This window comes from Elgaria multicarinata, chromosome 1, assembly GCF_023053635.1.
Source record: "Elgaria multicarinata webbii isolate HBS135686 ecotype San Diego chromosome 1, rElgMul1.1.pri, whole genome shotgun sequence".
In the NCBI taxonomy this organism is placed as follows: Eukaryota; Metazoa; Chordata; class Lepidosauria; order Squamata; family Anguidae; genus Elgaria; species Elgaria multicarinata.
Window position 1 is genome coordinate 202,847,538 of NC_086171.1, and position 17,555 is coordinate 202,865,092.

At 39.7% G+C, this 17,555-nt stretch overlaps 1 protein-coding gene across 3 annotated transcripts in view; it reads left to right on the plus strand.

Moving 5' to 3' along the window:
* GNAS (GNAS complex locus) overlaps positions 1-17,555 on the plus strand; it is a 226,803-nt gene that overhangs the window by 198,255 nt on the left and 10,993 nt on the right. The window lies entirely within an intron of this gene.

The following is a 17,555-nucleotide window of genomic DNA, read 5'->3' on the forward strand; positions in this document are numbered from 1 at the left end:
ATTAGCTCCTTACACTATGCTCTCCCCTTGCCACCATCAGTTTCCAGCCTTGGCAGTGGGCATGAGAATTAATGCCATGCTGCCACCTTGTAATTATATATTGGAAGGGATTGAATGTTCCAGTGCAGAGTTGGAGAAGAATTACCTACCTCCACCAGAAACTGATTAGAAGGAGGCAAACCCAGTGCACTGGCTCATGCAGAGTTATAATAATCTCCTCTATGATCATATTCTACTGCATCTCTGTGATGAAAGTGAATGAATGCTTCAATGTTGAGATGGGACAGAATTACCTGCCCATCCAGCAAGCAGCCTCCGCTGTGAGGTTGGTTCTTTGGACTCACAGGAGCTTTTAATCATTTAACAGTTTCTTGTATTTGGTAATTACTGTCCCACTGTCTCCATTTTGGTGCTACTGGGGAGACTAAGGAGGTAGTCCAAGCCAAATCTCTTTATTGAGAAAATTGTGGATGTTGCAGAATGCAAAAAAAGAAAGCTTTGTGGGCACTACTGTGGGTTTTCTCATGAATGTTTGTAAAGTAATTATAAAGTAATGTTCAAGATGTTAGTGCCGTTGGTTGGGAAACATTGCTGTATGAAAGTATGATGCTAGGTGGGATTGAATCACAGGATTTAACTAGAAATTGGATCCACAAATAACTTTCTAAAATGTGCAGATGCAGTGGTGTTGCTATTTAATTCAGACATTAATAACTTAGATTTACAGTTTGCATGACTTTAAATTGTTTCACCAACTGGAGTATGGCAATCATACATTCTAATTGAATTATACCATGTTATTTTGGGAACGGAATCTGTGGATTCTGGCTTATTTTCTTCCGTTGATGAAATGTGGAGTCCCTCCCCCCCCCCCCCGAGTTCTCAAACAGATGCAAGAGTGTGCATCTGAGGGATAACAGAAATGCATACACTTAGTAGTAGTAGTAACTGTTCAAAGTTTCAGCTGTGGAATAGATATTAACAGATAGGTCCTGTCCAGAAACTTTCAGCTATTGTAGTGCCAGCTGCCTAGGGTAAGAATTGTATGTCATATTAGCATGAAGGTCTAATTCATGTTGAAGTTTCCGATGACCAGATCAGTTGAAAACCTAGACTTCTGGATGCAACATGACATTTGGTATATTGCAAAAGTTGCAGGAAAAGCAGCATAGAAACACCATAAATAAAATAAGTAGAGAATCAAAATGTCTGCTTTTTGATATTTGATAGTCTGGTTTGCACATAACGCTAAGCCAAGGTGTGTGTTTTTAAATCTGATGTGTTGTATCCAAGCCCATTCCCACAAAAAACAAACCATAGTTCATTAACTAACAACAAATTGTTACAAATAGAAGGCATGGTTTGTTTTGGGGTTATGAAGTCTGGATTGTTGAAAGCAGTTATGATGTCTGAACCCAGACCATGGTTTATCCTTGATTTCTTTGCAGTGCTGTCTACTCTGAAACAGAATCACTCAGCAAGAGCAGCTTGGACGTGAAGCCACTCTAAAGACTGGCAAAATGGGTGGGAGATAAACAAACCAGACATAGGGAAAACAAGCCAAAATTAGTTTGCTCATCTGCAAGAAAATTCATGACAAAAGTAACAAACCATGGTTACCATAAACCATGACTTAGGGCTTTGCTAGACCTGCTGGGATAAGCCGGCAGGGAGGCGGGGCGACGGCGCGCTGATGTTAGCGTGCGCCGCCCGGGCTTCCAGACGCGGGACGCGCAGGGACATCGGGATCCCTGCAGTGTCCGCCATTTTTTTTTTAAGTTTAAAGGGGCCACGTGCGGCCCGAAGACTGCGGAGAAGGTAAGGGTTTTTTTTTAGTTAACCCCCCCATCCGCTCCTGATCCCTTCCTGATCTTTCTCTCCCTCCGTGTCCCGTGTGTCGTCTCTCCTCCTTCTCCCTCCGTGTGTGTGTGTGTGTGTCCTGTGTCATCTGTGCTACTTCTCCCTCCGTGTGTGTGTGTTTGTGTGTGCTGTGTCGTCTGTGCTCCCTTCTCCCCCCCCCCCGGGATCTCTCCCCCCCCGGCCGATGGGCACAGCGCTGAGCGCTGTGGCCAGTCCGCGGCTTTTTGCGGCTACTCGCGAGTAAGCAAGTAGCCACAAAAAGCCACGGAAGTCTCTAGACGTTCCGCAGCTCCGGCCTCAGGCCGGAGCTGCGGAAAAGGCGCGCCATAAGCGACTTCGCTTATGGCGTGTTAGAGGAGGCTTCAGTGCGGCCTGGAGCCAGATTCCCCTGTGCATCATGTGGAAGCACAGCAGGGAAACCGGCTCTCAAGGCGCGCTAAGGCCTCGTCTAGGAACGCTCTTAGTGTTATATACGAGTGCAGCTATTGAGAAAAGATTCTGAAGGTGTGTTTTTTCTCTTGCTGTCAATGTTGTTGAATATTTTAATTCATACAATGACTTTAATTTCAATAATTTTATACATTTAGCACTGGTAAGCAGAAGGACTGGCAATGCTTTTATAATTTTTATGGTTTGACAAAGCAAGATTCTGATAGCAATGGGATGCTTCCACTCTGAATGCTTACTGTTCACTCAGTTTTGCATGAAATAGTCATTAGATTATTGTCCCGTGTTTTCCTTTCTTTCATCTTTTTTCAGACAGCAGAAAATCCAGCTTAAAAAAAGAAGAATGACATGTTGTACATTCTCCACAGATGTAGGTTATCTTAGTGCCGCTCTTCTGTCATTTTTAGGAGGTGTGAGTTTGATTCATGCAAGTGATGTATCAGGCGAGCAGGCTTATATCAACATGTATCTGTACTTTGGCACACCTTCACTATTATCTTCCAGGCAGCACTACTTCATCAGAGCTTTTAAAAAACTTTTTAATTTGTGATTTTTGCCTATATTTTTAAAGCTCATTATTAAAATAATAATTAAAACACTAGCTCTTAAATGGTTTTAGCATAAACTTAAAAATTGATTGACATAACACTGCTTTTCCAAACAGCAACATTTAATCATCATTTTATGTTTCTATTCTTACATTTTTATAACATATATACAAAACATCCACCCTCACCCTATTGACATATCTACACCTATATACACACACATACACACACAGAGAGAGAATTATAGATAAAAAGATTAAGAATAGGAATACTAGAAATTACTAATTTTGAATACCTTCACTTCATTTATTTCATTTATAACCCTCCTTTCTGCCAAAAAAGGAACAATGGATAGCTTTGATATGGATATACTAATCCATACAATGGAGTAGTAATTACAAGAGCAAGAAACCTTTATAATTATTTATAACAATATTGCATTTTTTTACTCATAAATAAATGGAGCCCAAGAACCCTCAAAATTTTATTTCTTTTGTCTACCTTCTCATAGGCGTGTCATTTCTGTGAGTTTAGACATTATAGCTACATGCTAAACCTTATTCAACCACTCCTTTTCTGTCAATATACTAACTGAATGCCATTTAGCTGCTATCTGGATTTTTGCAGGTGTTCAGTTTCCTACCTAACTGTTCCGACCTATACTTCTACATTTGGTTTACCTTCCAGTCATAAAGGAGTCAAAGGGGTGGACAACTTGTGGCCTTTCAAAAGTTTTGGCCCACAACTCTCATCAACCGTAGCCAACACGACCAGTAGTGAGGGATGATGGGTGTTGCAGGCCAAAACCTCTGGAGGGCCAAATGTTGCCTGATTTTAAAGAGTTTTATAAAGGTTTAAACCAATTCAGATTAAAATAGGTTTTCCATTAGGGCTTGCAATGTATACAGGTTAAAACAGTATAACAGTAAACTGGTTATTGTTAGGACATCCGTTGGCTGAATAATTTAATAGCACCTACCTATCTTTCTAGCATGTGTCTGAAATAGGTTGTCTGTATTACAGTTTCATTCACTTCCTTGATTGGACAGACTTCTGAATAAGGAATTGGTATTTATTTTATCAAGGCAGCTCTTCAAACTTTTAAGCCATAATGACCAGTTGAGGGCTAATCCCTATTTATTTATTTAAATAAATAAATAAATAAATAAATAAATAAATAAATAGGGATTAGCCCTCAGATGGTCATTAGGGCTTACAGGTTTGAAAGCCCTTAAATGGATCTGCCCTTGAAAATTGTTTGAAGGTTATAGAATGCATTGTTCAGATTCATGAATAATCATTGGATATCCCAAGACTGCGTTGTTCCAACAGTTGTACTTACTCCCTCTTGCTTTCCAGGCACTGTACATTAGAACTTGTGGTCTGGGCATACATTGACTCAATTTCTTGGAAAAGTCTTTATTTTAATTCAGACGTAGATTTTTTTTAAAGAACATTTTTTAAAAGAACATTTACAGGTACAAGGGTAGAACTTTGCTCTAGTAGGCTCTTCAGTGGCCTCCTCAAGGCAGGCAGCATTGGGAAATTAGAATGCCCAGGGGATGGCAGTGGAAATTTCATATCCCACTAGCACCCTAAGCATGGCCTTGGCTGCTGCTCCAATACCAGCCTGGACAGCTGTCTCTTCTTTAGGTTCAGGAACCCTGGTTGCATTATGCCCGGGATGTTGAACCTCTTTCAGACTTTTTACTGCTTTTAAATTATATATTGTTTTATTTTGTTCATGGTTTAATTTGTTTTTAGCTGTGTATATTTATTGTTTTATACTGTATGCTTTTATTTGTACGCCGCCCTGAGATCTTAATGATATAGGGCGGGATACAAATGTTTTAAATAAATAAATAGGAAACAAATTCAATTCTGGAGAAGCTCTCAGACTGCATTCTGTCGGTGGATGGGACTGAAGGCAAAATGTGGTGAGACAAAAATACTAGCATATTTTAGCTTAAAGCTCTTACGGGTGGCAACTAAGCCTTAGGAGAAGAATCTTTAGAATGGGGAAAATCCGGACACCACCAAATGATCGGTGGGTGGAGGAAAGGGGGGGAAGGAGACTAGCTGCCTGGGGAACAACAGAGAGCTGAATTTGGTCCCGGGGCCTGAAGTTCAACAACCCCGCAACATGCAGGTGGCCAGAAGGTCCAGCACAACGTAAGCTCACTGCGTAACGTTGTGTAGGAAATGTAAAAGCAGCACACCGTATCATGCAATCTGTCCTGGCAGACATCTTCATTAATTTATCTTCTGATATTTATAGGCTGTTTTTGCAAAAGTAACATGAACTACTAAATGTTCCTCAATTCTTGCTATTTGGGCCTGAATTCATAGTGTTTTTGGTGGGATTTTTAACTTTTTTTTTTCCTTTTGAGAAGCCGCCTCATGTCATATGATGGATTGCTTTTGAAAACTGCCTTCGGTTTCAAAAGTGACATGCCACGCAGTGTGGGGGTGCAGTGGTGCTAAGCAAATCTAAGACTCCTTGGACAAGCAGAACTAGTGCGGTTCTTTGGATCATGGTCTCGGAGTCTGGAACTTCTCCCAAAATCCAAATATTATCAATAATTGAATTCATGCAGTTTACCTCATTTCTCTACTCTGTGACCTTGATTTATTAAACACCTTTCTGTTTTGGTGAACAGTTTCTCTGGATAGGGTTTGAGTGGCTGTGTTAATTTTTTTCCTCCTCAGACAGGAAAAAAGAAAGAAGTAAGAAAGCTGAAAGCTTTCCTCTGATCGGATGGGGGATGTTCAACCTGCTCTGGATGGGGTTGCACTCCCTCTGAAGGAGCAGGTTTGTAGCTTGGGGGTTCTCCTAGAACCATCTCTGTCCCTTGAGGCTCAGGTGGCCTCGGTGGCACAGAGTGCCTTCTACCAGCTTCGGTTGGTGGCCCAGCTACACCTCTATCTGGACAGGAATAACCTAGCTTCAGTTGTCCATGCCTGGTAACCTCCAAATTAGATTACTGCAATGCTCTCTACATGATGCTGCCTTTGAAGATGATTCGGAAGCTGCAGTTTGTGCAAAATGCAGCAGCCAGATTGATAACTGGAACCAGAAGGTTCGAACATATAGAGACCGATTCTGGCCCGCTTGCATTGCCTGCCTAAACGTTTCCGAGCCCAATTCAAGGTACTGGTTTACACGGCTTGTGACCACCATACCTGATGGAACGCCTCTCCCGACATGAACCTACCCGTACACTGCGCTCAACATCTAAGGTCCTCCGCCGAGCGCCTACTCAGAGGGAAGCTAGGAGAATGGAAACAAGGGAGAGGGCCTTCTCAGTGGTGGCCCCCCAATTGTGGAATGATCTCCCCAACAAGGCTCACCTGGCGCCAACATTGTTATCTTTTTGGCTCTTCTCCCAGGCATTTAACAGCATATGCTGAGTTTTTAACTGACCCCAGAATAGTTGTTTTAAATGGATATTGTTTTTTTATATACTTTTGGTGGTTTTAAATTGTGTATATCTGTTTTTAATGTTCATTGTTTTTAACTTTTGTAAACCGCCCAGAGAGCTTCGGCTATGGGGCGGTATATAAATGTAATAAATAAAACAAACAAATAAATAAATAAATCTGACAGAGACATGCCCATCATCTGATATAAAGGAGAGCAAGAGAGCAGGTCCGATAGTTCAGAGCGGCAGACTTTATTCCATGTGAAGATCTGAGGATCTTGTAGTCTAGCCTTAAGAGGAGAACAAAAATGTTTCCTCCCATTTTTGTGTTTGCACATGCAAAGCCAAACAGCAGCTTTTGTTTGAAGGACAGGAATTTCTCTAAAGATTAGTAACTGCAAAGCTTGTTCTGACTGTATAGTTCTTTTTCTAAACAGGCCTTGGCATTTATTTTAGGTACTTAAACCCTTGGCACTTGGGTATATTAGGTTCTGTTCAGCACAACCAAATGGAAATGCTGAATGAACATGTAACCAGTATGCTACAGTGTAAAATTTTCCAAGGTATTTATATGCAAGCGGCTACATTCTGAAATGTACATTGTTCAGATTGCAAGCAGACAAAATTGTATGTGGTTGGGGGCGGGGAGGAGATGAAAACTTGCATATAGATTCACGTCTGTAGGATGCTTACTCTACAATTTTTAGAAATGAAAATACCAATGTAGGGACCTAAAGGAATCCTGTGGGCTGATGGTGCAGTTTGCACTGAATGCTGGCATTAGTTTCTTTATGGTGTTTAGGGCAGCTTTTATTCCTGTTTAAATGCTTATTGCAGCTGTGATAGTTTCATTCCATCTGCAGTCTCGATAACATTTTCACCAAATCTTCTTAGGTTTAATATTCTGTGTGTTGCCTCTCTACTTCATGGCAATATCTGAAATATCAGTTAAGGTTATTTACTTATTTACTTACATGTCTAAGTTTTGTGGCTCTTTAAATTGCAGTGATAACTGTTTCTGTGCACTTTAATAAAGTCTGTTAGTTGTTTTTATTATGACCTTGAGCCCAAATTACTTAGAGTGGCATAGCTTGCAAATTATACGGATTTAGGTTGCAATCAGTAGAACAGTTACATTTCCATACCTGCACTTAGACCTGGTTTGTTTGCACTGCTTGAACATCGGTAGCTTACATGCCTAATTGGCAATTCTAAACTTTCCATTTTTTAAACTGATGATCCTGTAATTTAATATATTGACCAAGATCATGTCCTAAAAATAGACAATTCCTCTGCTGTTATGAACGAAACTTTGAATGTAACATGACAATAGTAAAATAAGCCTATGTAGTGTCTTTAAGAGTGCAGTATTATGGGTTGCGCCCAATCTTGGAGGCTTCTGAATATCCAAACTCTGCTGCCTCTCCATCCTCCTTTTTTTCCTCTAGACAGGCCTGTGAGCCTGTCTAGAGATATTGTGCTGCAAGGCTGGGGCTGAAGGGGGCAGAGGAAGCTTTGTATCCTGGTCTCTCCCCTCCCCACCCACCAGCATGCCCCTTGCAGGCCTCTCCAAGGTTTTCTGAGGCCGATTTTGCAACCTCAGAAAACATCCGGCACGGTTCTTTGCACAGCAGCTGCAAGGGGGAGGGGAAAGGAGTCGGGTCCCAAGGTCATAGCAGTGTCTACAGCCTCAGAGGGGGGACTCCCAAGTACCCTATGGTCCTTTGGACCCTCTTCTGAGACAATAGGATTGCTAATCTCAACAATATTTCAGTTCAGCTTTGGCTGGAGTTTGCTGCAAGTGAGAGAAATTGGGGTGGTATTGTTCCAAGCAATATTAATGCCATCAGTTCTTCTTACGAAGGCTTTGGACCAGTTTATTGTGGTTTATCATGACAGGAATGAGCCACAGCGAGCTTTGAGCTCATATGCTTTCACTTACCCTCCTCCAGCATGGTCACGAGCAGGTGATCGGAAGTGATTGTGTCTGTTTTTGATTAATTGCAGTTTAGTATTACATCTGAACCCTAAACTAGTATTAATTTTAACTATAATTAATCTTAATGGTGGTTTATTGAAACAAGCCAGCTCCAGCTTCATAACCCATGGGTTAGTTAAGATTACCAACAGTTTATTGTGTTTTGATAAAATAAGCTGCAACTAATAGCAAACACTTCCTATCTCCCCTTTATGGTCACACCGTAGCAGGAAGGGTGAGCCCACAAGCCCAAGGGCTTGCTGCAGCTCATATCCATCACAATAACCCATAGTTTATCATGACGTCCAAACCAGTTTCTCAACATCTTTTAACTTTATACTTTTAACTGTTCATAGTGTAAGTGGAGGCAAAATAAGTTGTAAATACTTGGTCTTTAAAGATTATAAACTCATACTGCTTTTTTTCATTAATGGCTATATGGCCTGATGTGCATGTAAACACTATGGGAGATGAGTGCTTACTTCTTTCTGGAGGATCCTTCTCCATTAAAGGTGCAGACATGTTGAGTCCTCCCTCTGTTACGTCATATAATTTGCTTCCATGACGATGTGTGTTTCCCCACTAGATGAATTTATTTAAATCATTATCTGGTGGTAGAGGGGAGGGAGGGAAAGTAAATTTAAATTAAGTTTCCCTTTTTATAATTCCTGAGCAAGCATGAATATAAATTGTTTGCCATTTATCATAAGACATCCATCGTTTTCTTTAAATGAGTTGGAATAGGAATCCCTTTAAAGGCTTCTGACTTTTAACATCGCTAAGCAGAACGAAACATGGACTGTAACATGGTTCTTGGAACCTTTTGAGTTGTGTGGAAAGCTGCCACCATTTGCCCATATTCCTGCCATCTTAAAGCAATTGGGGGTTAGTGCCCTGCAAGCAATAAAACATTCTGAACACTGTCGAAACCCGTGTGTGTGTGTGTGTGTGTGTGTGTGTGTGTGTGTGTGTGTGTTTGTACCCTCCCTCACAGGCAAGAAATTATACTGTTAAGAGTCTTGAAATGACATGGTTTGCCACAGACTGCAGGAGGGGATGGAAAAAAATCAGCGAAAACATATAACTGCAGCTTTTGTATGAATAATGTAGCCTTCGTGTTTTTATAACCCTACCATAAAACCAATCCTGCATTAAAAAGCAATCAGAGTTTATTTCCCTGCCCAGTTCTGATTGTCTTTGTGTACAAGTTGAGAGATGTATTGTACCTTTCCAGCCTCTCCAACTGACTGTGCCTATTTTTATTTGTCAAGCTGGGGCTAGGCTGGCCCCATTCCAGATGTGTCTCACAAGATTTGGTGCTGATGATCTATTTATAGAACTGTGGTTCCATTGTCATGACAACCGTGCTAGAGGCCAAGGCGGCTGGGAGCTATTTCTGGACTTGTGCTGTAATGTAAAACTGATTGGGAAAGTTGGTGCATCCTCTAAGCCAGACTAACTTTAGACGGGGAGAAAGAGAAAAAAGAAAGACATATACAGTTTCTTTAAATAGATTTTCCTTTCCTCGTCTTGCCTTTTTCTCTGTGTGTTCTTTAGGGCCCCAAGCAATTTGTGAAAAGTGTAGATCTTATTCTCCTTCACAGTAACTAAACGCAGCATATGATACCCACACTGCATTTTGCACATTTGCATTTTTAATTATGCATTCGAGAAACGAGTAGGAAAACATAACAATGTTGTTCTTCTTCAGAGAAGGTTTATTTTGCATGTCGTTTTCCCCAGTACAATAATTTACTAAATACAGTAGTCGTGAGCTTAATATTCAGTAGGTTTAATTTTGTATTTTTTAAAAAAAATAAAAATACGCAGTTTGTGCATTCATACACCATATAAGGAACTGCATAATGATTAACACAAGATGATTCCAAATATATAGAGTCATACTTCATTGCGTTCTCATTATTTGCTTGAAATTTTGAGCACTGGTGCCCCTCCGCCTCCAAGTGGCTGGAATGCTCTCCAGTGATTTTTGTAATTAAAGCTGTTTCTTCTGTGAAAGCTATTTTTACGTTGCACCCACATTTGCTGTTTCTCCCACAAATTCCAAAATATATTTATCTATGTAATTTTGATTAAGGTTGGACTTTTCGGAGCAGTGCTTTTTTAAAAAGCTACATTCATAGTTACTCGTGTACTTCAATTATTAGCCCTTCCTGCATATAATCAACTTCAAAATATAAATATGAAACATCTAGAATTTATAATTATTTCAGCTGAATGGTATGGTTTTATTTTTCATAAACTAACATTTTCTGCTTGCAAAGATGCCGTAATATTATAGTCAAAATATTTTTATTAGTGCCACAACAGGTCTGAAATTTGTGTAATCTCTTTTTACATGTACCAATATATTGAGAAGCAAAAGAAGATTGATTCCTCTCAAAATTCTAAATATAGAGGATTATTTTGGCTAGTTTACTTATTATTAGCTTTATTTGTGTTTTTTAAAGAATCAGGCAGGTATTTCAATTTAACAATGTTTCACTCCCCCTTCTAAAAAATTTAAACTGTGTGAATATTTTTGGCTAGAACTCTGAGATGGGAAGTCTCTTGTTCAAATGTCACCTCAGCCATATACTTGAATGGTCATAAGTAAGCCATCCTTCTCTCAGCTTTAACCCCTTCCCAATTGCAATGTGAAAATATTATGTGCCTCTCTCACGGGGCTGTTGCATGGATAATTGAGATAATATATTACTGTGCTTTGAACTCTTAAAATAGTGTCAGAAAAGTTCCTGTCTATTCACATCTACAGTTTTAAGTATCTAAATTTTGACCAGTCTAGAAGAAAGACACAAAGCTGTTCATTGCATATGGGTTATGTTAATGCTACCTACATTTCACATTTTTAAGTGTCTTTATTTTGGGCTCTTCTCATTGATGTGAAAACCCCCTATTGTTGGCAAGTTTCATGTACATTTTCAAAAGGCATGATTTTCTAAAATGTTAGCAGTTTTGTGTCATTTTATAACAAGGAGCAACATATTTGGTCCTTCACATTTCATGACAATTAAATGTCAGTATGTTTTGTTAAAGTTTGGACCTAAAAGCAGAAATTTTATGTTCCATTGTCTGTTCTTATGGACTTGCCAGAGATCTCCTGGTACCATGCTTTTCCTTGAAATGAGAGATTTGCCCCAGCGTTCGGTAGGGTGTTGTTATACAGAAGCATAAGAAAATTGTTCATCTAAAAGTGCATATTTTCTAAAGTAGCCTGAACAGAAACTTAAGGCACAGCATAAATGATATAGAGAAAAGATACAGAAGTATCATAAAGAAGGAAATGTCATAATTTTGTGACTGATATAAGTAAATAAACCACATCACTAGAAAACAAACTTGCTTTCATTCTAATCATGTACATTGTCTTTTAATATCAACTTTTCATATATTCTTCTCGAACAAAAGGCCCTTTTAACCAAATTGAGAATTTTTACATGTCTGTCAACCTCTCATTAGGTTACAAAGGATAAAAATCCAAGCGATTGTTGAAAAGGTTGGCAAGATTTCTGGGACTTTTTTTTTTTCGGGAGAGGGGATTAATGCTAAAAGAGGGAATTGTTCTTTTCCAACTCTTCCCCCCCCCCCTCCACACACACACAACTCTTTAAAAAAAAAGATGAAGGTAGATGGCAGGATAGTTTGGAGTTCTTGAAACTTCTCTATCTCTTCTTTTTATTTTCTCTTGTTTTGTTTTGTTGGGAACAAATGTTGACTTTTGTATTTATTTATTTATACTGCCCAACAGCTAAGGCTCTCTGGGCAGTCCACAATTAAAACCATAGTATACAAAGGTTAATTAAAAAAAAAAATTAAAATAGCATAAAACCCAGAAAAGGCTATACTCCAGGGAAAGCTTGTCTAAAAAGATATGTTTTCAGGGGGCGTTTGAAAGATGTTATATTTTCTGACTCCCAAACTGCACAAGGGAGGGTTTTCCAGAGGGTGGGTGCCGCTACGGAGAAGGGCCGCTGTCAAGTTTCTTCCTGACGAAACTCTGTTCTTTTTGGAATGATGAGGTCAAGGTTGCTGAAGAGGGGGTAGAATTCACCTGATTTTGCAATCTGGAAACTGTTATATATTGGAAAATGGGGAGTATAGCCCCACATTAAGTCCTGCACTCCACAAAATATATGAAAGATAAATTTAGTTTGCCAATTATAATTCTTGGCTATTGTAGAAACAAAAAACCCACCCACTTCTCTCTCTCTCTCTCTCTCTCTCTCTCTCTCTCACACACACACACACACACACACACACACTGTGCAGAAATGAGAACCCTTTGTTGTATTTGTTGTTGAGTTTTAAGTCTAGTTTAATACTTGTTATCCTCCCCCCGCTTTTTTTTAAGAGCAAATACTACTCTTGGCAAGTCTGTGGGCTGGGGTGGTAACGGCTGCGTGGTGACAGGCTTTCCTCTGAATGTGTTTTGTTTTTGAATACTGGCCGGTTATTAAAAACGTTGGGACTTGTTTTCCAGGGCAGAAGGAATGTTTATGGCATTCAAACTTGTTTTACCTAGCGTGCCTGTAGCCATTGAAGTCCATCTCCAGTGGAGCGCTCTGGTGCTGCCTCTCCTGTGTAGCTGGTGCTTTTCAAGGAAATCACAAGCCTAAAAATAGTCTGCATAAACAACAGCAAGACAGTTGTGTTTCTTTCTTCCTTTTTTTCCCTACTTCAGTATTTGGAAATCACTTGTTTGTTCTCAAACTGTGCTGGCATATTCAAAACCAATAGTGTTTAGTTGGATAGTAAGAACAAAGTTTTTAGGTGCTTGCTATAAAAGTGGACTTGAATATATTATGAAGAACATGAGCCCAGTAGTGATTGCATTCTTAAGTTAGCGTGACGTCCGGTCTCCTCCTGAATCACATGATTCAGGCACTGCAGTTTGAATTCCATAATAATTAACATGCATTTAACATAGTATGTTGACTTTGCTGGTTAGACATTTACAACAACAACAACAACAACAGCAGCCCTTGTCATTTGAGGATTTGTTTTCATTGTGCTGCCATGCAAATACCCACTGAGGAGTTTGTTGAGCATCCCATCTTTCTTTCTTTCTTTTTTTTAAAAAAAGATGTAACATTCCAAAAGTTGTAGAGGGAAATATTACAAAAGCTGAGGTCGGGGTTTGAATACTGAAAGGCAGAAAAAGGATGAAAGTAGGCATAAAGAAAACAAATCATGTTGTTCTGTACTGTTATTAAATCAAGAATGAGTTTATTTTTTCCTACACTACTTGAAATATTCAGAATTCTGAATGCAAACAATGTTCGGTGGATGCAACTTACCCACCAAGCATTGTATCCCGTCCTGCCCCCCCCCCTTCCTTCCCAGATTCCTGAAAAATATATGCAGATTTTTTAAAAAATTATTATATTTATATCATCTCCCTTCACCAAACGTGACGCTCAAGACCATACCAAAATAAATTAATCTAATGGAAGTATGTAAATTAGCTACTGTTGCTTGTTTTAGATGTATTTTAGAACTGTCCCTCATACTGGCCATCACATCCTTTGTCCCGAAGTTAGGCTGTAACTGTTTCAACTGATTTTTGAGCAGGTCCTTCTCAAATAAAACAATGTAAAAAGTCAAGTAGTGGTCAAAAATATTTGCTGCTGACCTGAGCGGCTTGTGAATTTGAATTCCACACACACACACATACATATTTCTCAAAATCTTGGTCAAGTAACATCTTTTTGAAACTGAGGCTAAAGTGTATGCACATTTATCTGGAAGTAAGCCCCATTGAATATCCTGTGGTTTACTTCTACACTTGGGGCTACAGTCCCAAACATTACTGGAAAGTAAGCCCCATAGGACACAGTGGGACTTAGTTCCAAGTGAACAAGCAAAGGATTGCGCAGTAACTTTAATACAGCATAAACTTTAAAATGCTTTGTTGTTGTAAAGTGAAGAACAGCATAAGCTTTGGAAAGCTTATGCTATATTAAAAACAGTCTCAAAAGGTACTTCTTGTACTAGATTTAACAGTCTATAAATTTAATTTTAATTTGGCTGTTTTAGATTTGTATTTCTGCACTGCTACTGATTTTATCCTGGATTTGCTTTTATATTGTATTTTATACAATGTTTTTATACTGATTGTTTTATACTTTGAACGGTTTTAATTTTTGTGAACCGCCCAGAGAGCTTCGGCTATTGGGCAGTATAAAAATGCAATAAATAAATAAATAGATTTTTAAATAAGTATAACATAATACTTAGAGTAACCCAGTTAATCTAGTCCACAAAGCTGAAATCTCAGAATCTGGAATCCTCAAAGCACTGACTTGAGAGCAGTATGTCTCATATGTTTTGAAATGGGATACAGCCTTTGAAGCCCTCCTTTCTTTCTCTACAACAGAAAGCACAACAATAAAATCACATAAGTAGTTAACCTGAACAAATTTAAATTTTATTTATTTTATTTTTAAGGTTGATATAGCTATGTTCAGCATGATGCTTTAGAACAGAATTTAAGCATGATATATTAGGTTTGGGGAGTGTGGCCCTCCAGATGTTGCTGGACTGTTGTTAGCTAGCAGAGCCAATAGGACACACATTCCCCATACAAAGAGGAAACCAGCCTATCTTGTAAATGGTGTGCTTTTGGCCCAATGAAAGGGATGGAGGGAAGCCCCTGGAAATGGAAGGGAAACACATCCTTCATTATGCATCCCATCCAGGAATACATCAGAATTCACCTGTGGGTCACAACTCACAATTTGAGAAGAAGAGCTCTAGTGCAGCCTTAACCTGGTGCCGTCCAGATGTTTTAGACCAGCTCCCATCAGCCACTGCCAATATGGCCAGTGGTCAGGAATACTGGAGCTATAGTGCAAAATCATCTGGAGGGCACCAGGTAGGGGAAGGATGCTCTAGTTTCTGTTGGAGGAATTTTGAAATAATAGCTTGAGAATTGCAACCATCCTGTATACTAATAGCAAATTCATTCTCCAAGAATAGATCCTTACGTAGCCAAAAGAAGGCACCATGCATGCACAAGAGGGTATCAACAGGCTCAAGGGAGCACCAAGATTTGCAAAAATACAAAAATGTTGGAGGGTGGGACTCAATAGGCAAAATACTCCAGCTTAACAAGGACTGAGCATGCTCAGTAGGGGTGGCATGGTGATTGGCTGTTGGAGGGAAATTGAATGCAATATCCTGGGAAAGGGTGTGACTGGCTAGCTGGAACCCTGAAAAGGAATACTTCATACTGTAATATTTTCTTGGACTCTGCACTTGATTTCTATTATTAGGCATGTTCAGAGCTTTTGGTGGGACTTTGTGCAAATTGGCTTTGTGCAAATGCATAAACTGCCCTGTGAATTCTGTGGCAATTGGCTCAGCTACCTGGATTTTTCTCACAAGTACTGCAGAACTGTTCTTGGTGTAGTTCTCCTGTGTGTGACCAGGCTACATATTAGGGTGCCATGTTGTTTTAAATTGTTTTATGTAGTGGCTGCTCTCACATGGGAGGATGTTTGTGTGGAGCAGCTCATCATATGGATCAGTTACTTTTCATCAGGCCATTGTAAAGGACAGGAGTGGAGGGATATTAATGGCTTGGTGGAAAAGTTACCAGTCTGCATGGTGAGCTATTCCATGCAAATGTATGGCTGTTGGATAAGATCTCCTACATGAACTATGTAAATCAGCCTCAACATGTTCTCTACAAGGTGTGGACCACTTTATTTGGATGGGAAACAGACAGCTGCTCAATAGTTAAACTGAGTGCTTCTTTACTACAATGAAATTCGGTTGAGACAACACAATAACCAATGCTGGTTTAAATAGTTGATGATTGGTTATTTAACCCACCATGGGTTATCATGTTGTGTGGAGGGAGTTTTTTAACCAATGGTAGGTTATTTGGCCGAAATAACCAATGCTGTGCAGAATTTACTGTTTGAACCACCATTGGTTATCATGTTGTATGGAGGGTACCATTGGTTATTTCCTCGGCCACTGTTGGTTATTTCGTCAGCCACAGAGTCGCAAGGCAAGAGCAGTCAAAGCAGTGGCTGCCACTCTAGTCCAGCTGGCAGGATAGATTTTTGGCACCAATGGCTGATGGGATACTAGCGGGAGGACTGAGGGAGGGGGATGAGTGAGTTATCTTAGCGTGAACTAATAATCAATTCAACGCTGATCCTAATCCACACCACGGTTTATTATGATCATGTTGTGTGGGGAGCACCCCCTAGATAAACAACCATCGAGTTGATTATTTTACCCCACCGTTGATTATCACGTCTGAACGCAGCCTGATAGTCAGTATTTGAACTAGAGATTCCAGAGAACTAGAGATGCCACTACAAATTTGGGACACAAGTTTTGGGATCTTGTAATGATCACTTCAAAAATGTTTCTGTCCCCTGCATACATATCAAGACTTTTCCCCGCTAAGACCTCTGTGCAGACACAGCTTTTGAACACTTGCCAATTACCCATGATCTTGGGCAGCAAAACTAAACTCCCATTCGAACTCTCTGCGGAGTCTTGCAAGCCTCTCCAATCCCTAGCTGCAAGTGACAGCTTTGGAGCAGGAGTGTTGTGAGCCGCGTTCCTAATGTTTGAGGAAAGAACTTGCCTTAGTTCTGAGCCAAACCAACATGAACCATGGAGAGCCTGCCCATTACGAATTAGAACTAGGGATGTGTATTGGATTCTGCCAAATCCTGAATCAAATCGGTCCACTACAGAGAGATTCTGAGACTCCCCAAGGCAAACTGGGATTCCCTCCAATATGACCAGAACTGAAGCTGGACCATCCCAAAGCAATATGCCCTGAGTTTTAACTGTTATGTGTTTTAAAATCACACTTTTTTTAGTAATCCAGATATCTCAGGCTACATGCATACCTTCCAGCCTTCCACTTGTTTGGGAATCATTTTGAGACTTCTGTACCAATTAGGGAGCCTCAGCTACATACCAAATTCAACTTTCTGTTTGATGTGGAAGTACCCTAAACTTTTTGATACATGACTGAGTGAGGCCCAATCTTCTTTCTTTATGCTATGGTATAATGTTTGAGTTTGGCTTTATTTATACTCTATAATCCAATGACATTGTTATTTCAATAAGATTTTATGATGTTCAGAATAGGCTTTTGGCCCTCTGCTGGATGACAGTGCTAAATACAGAATACGTGTCAAATAACATAAGCTTTTCTTAGCAGATAGAAAAATCAAAATAAAGAATAAAAGTATTTGATAAAAAGCCAGTAAGAAATGCATGAAAGGGCTATATTTAGGTTATAAA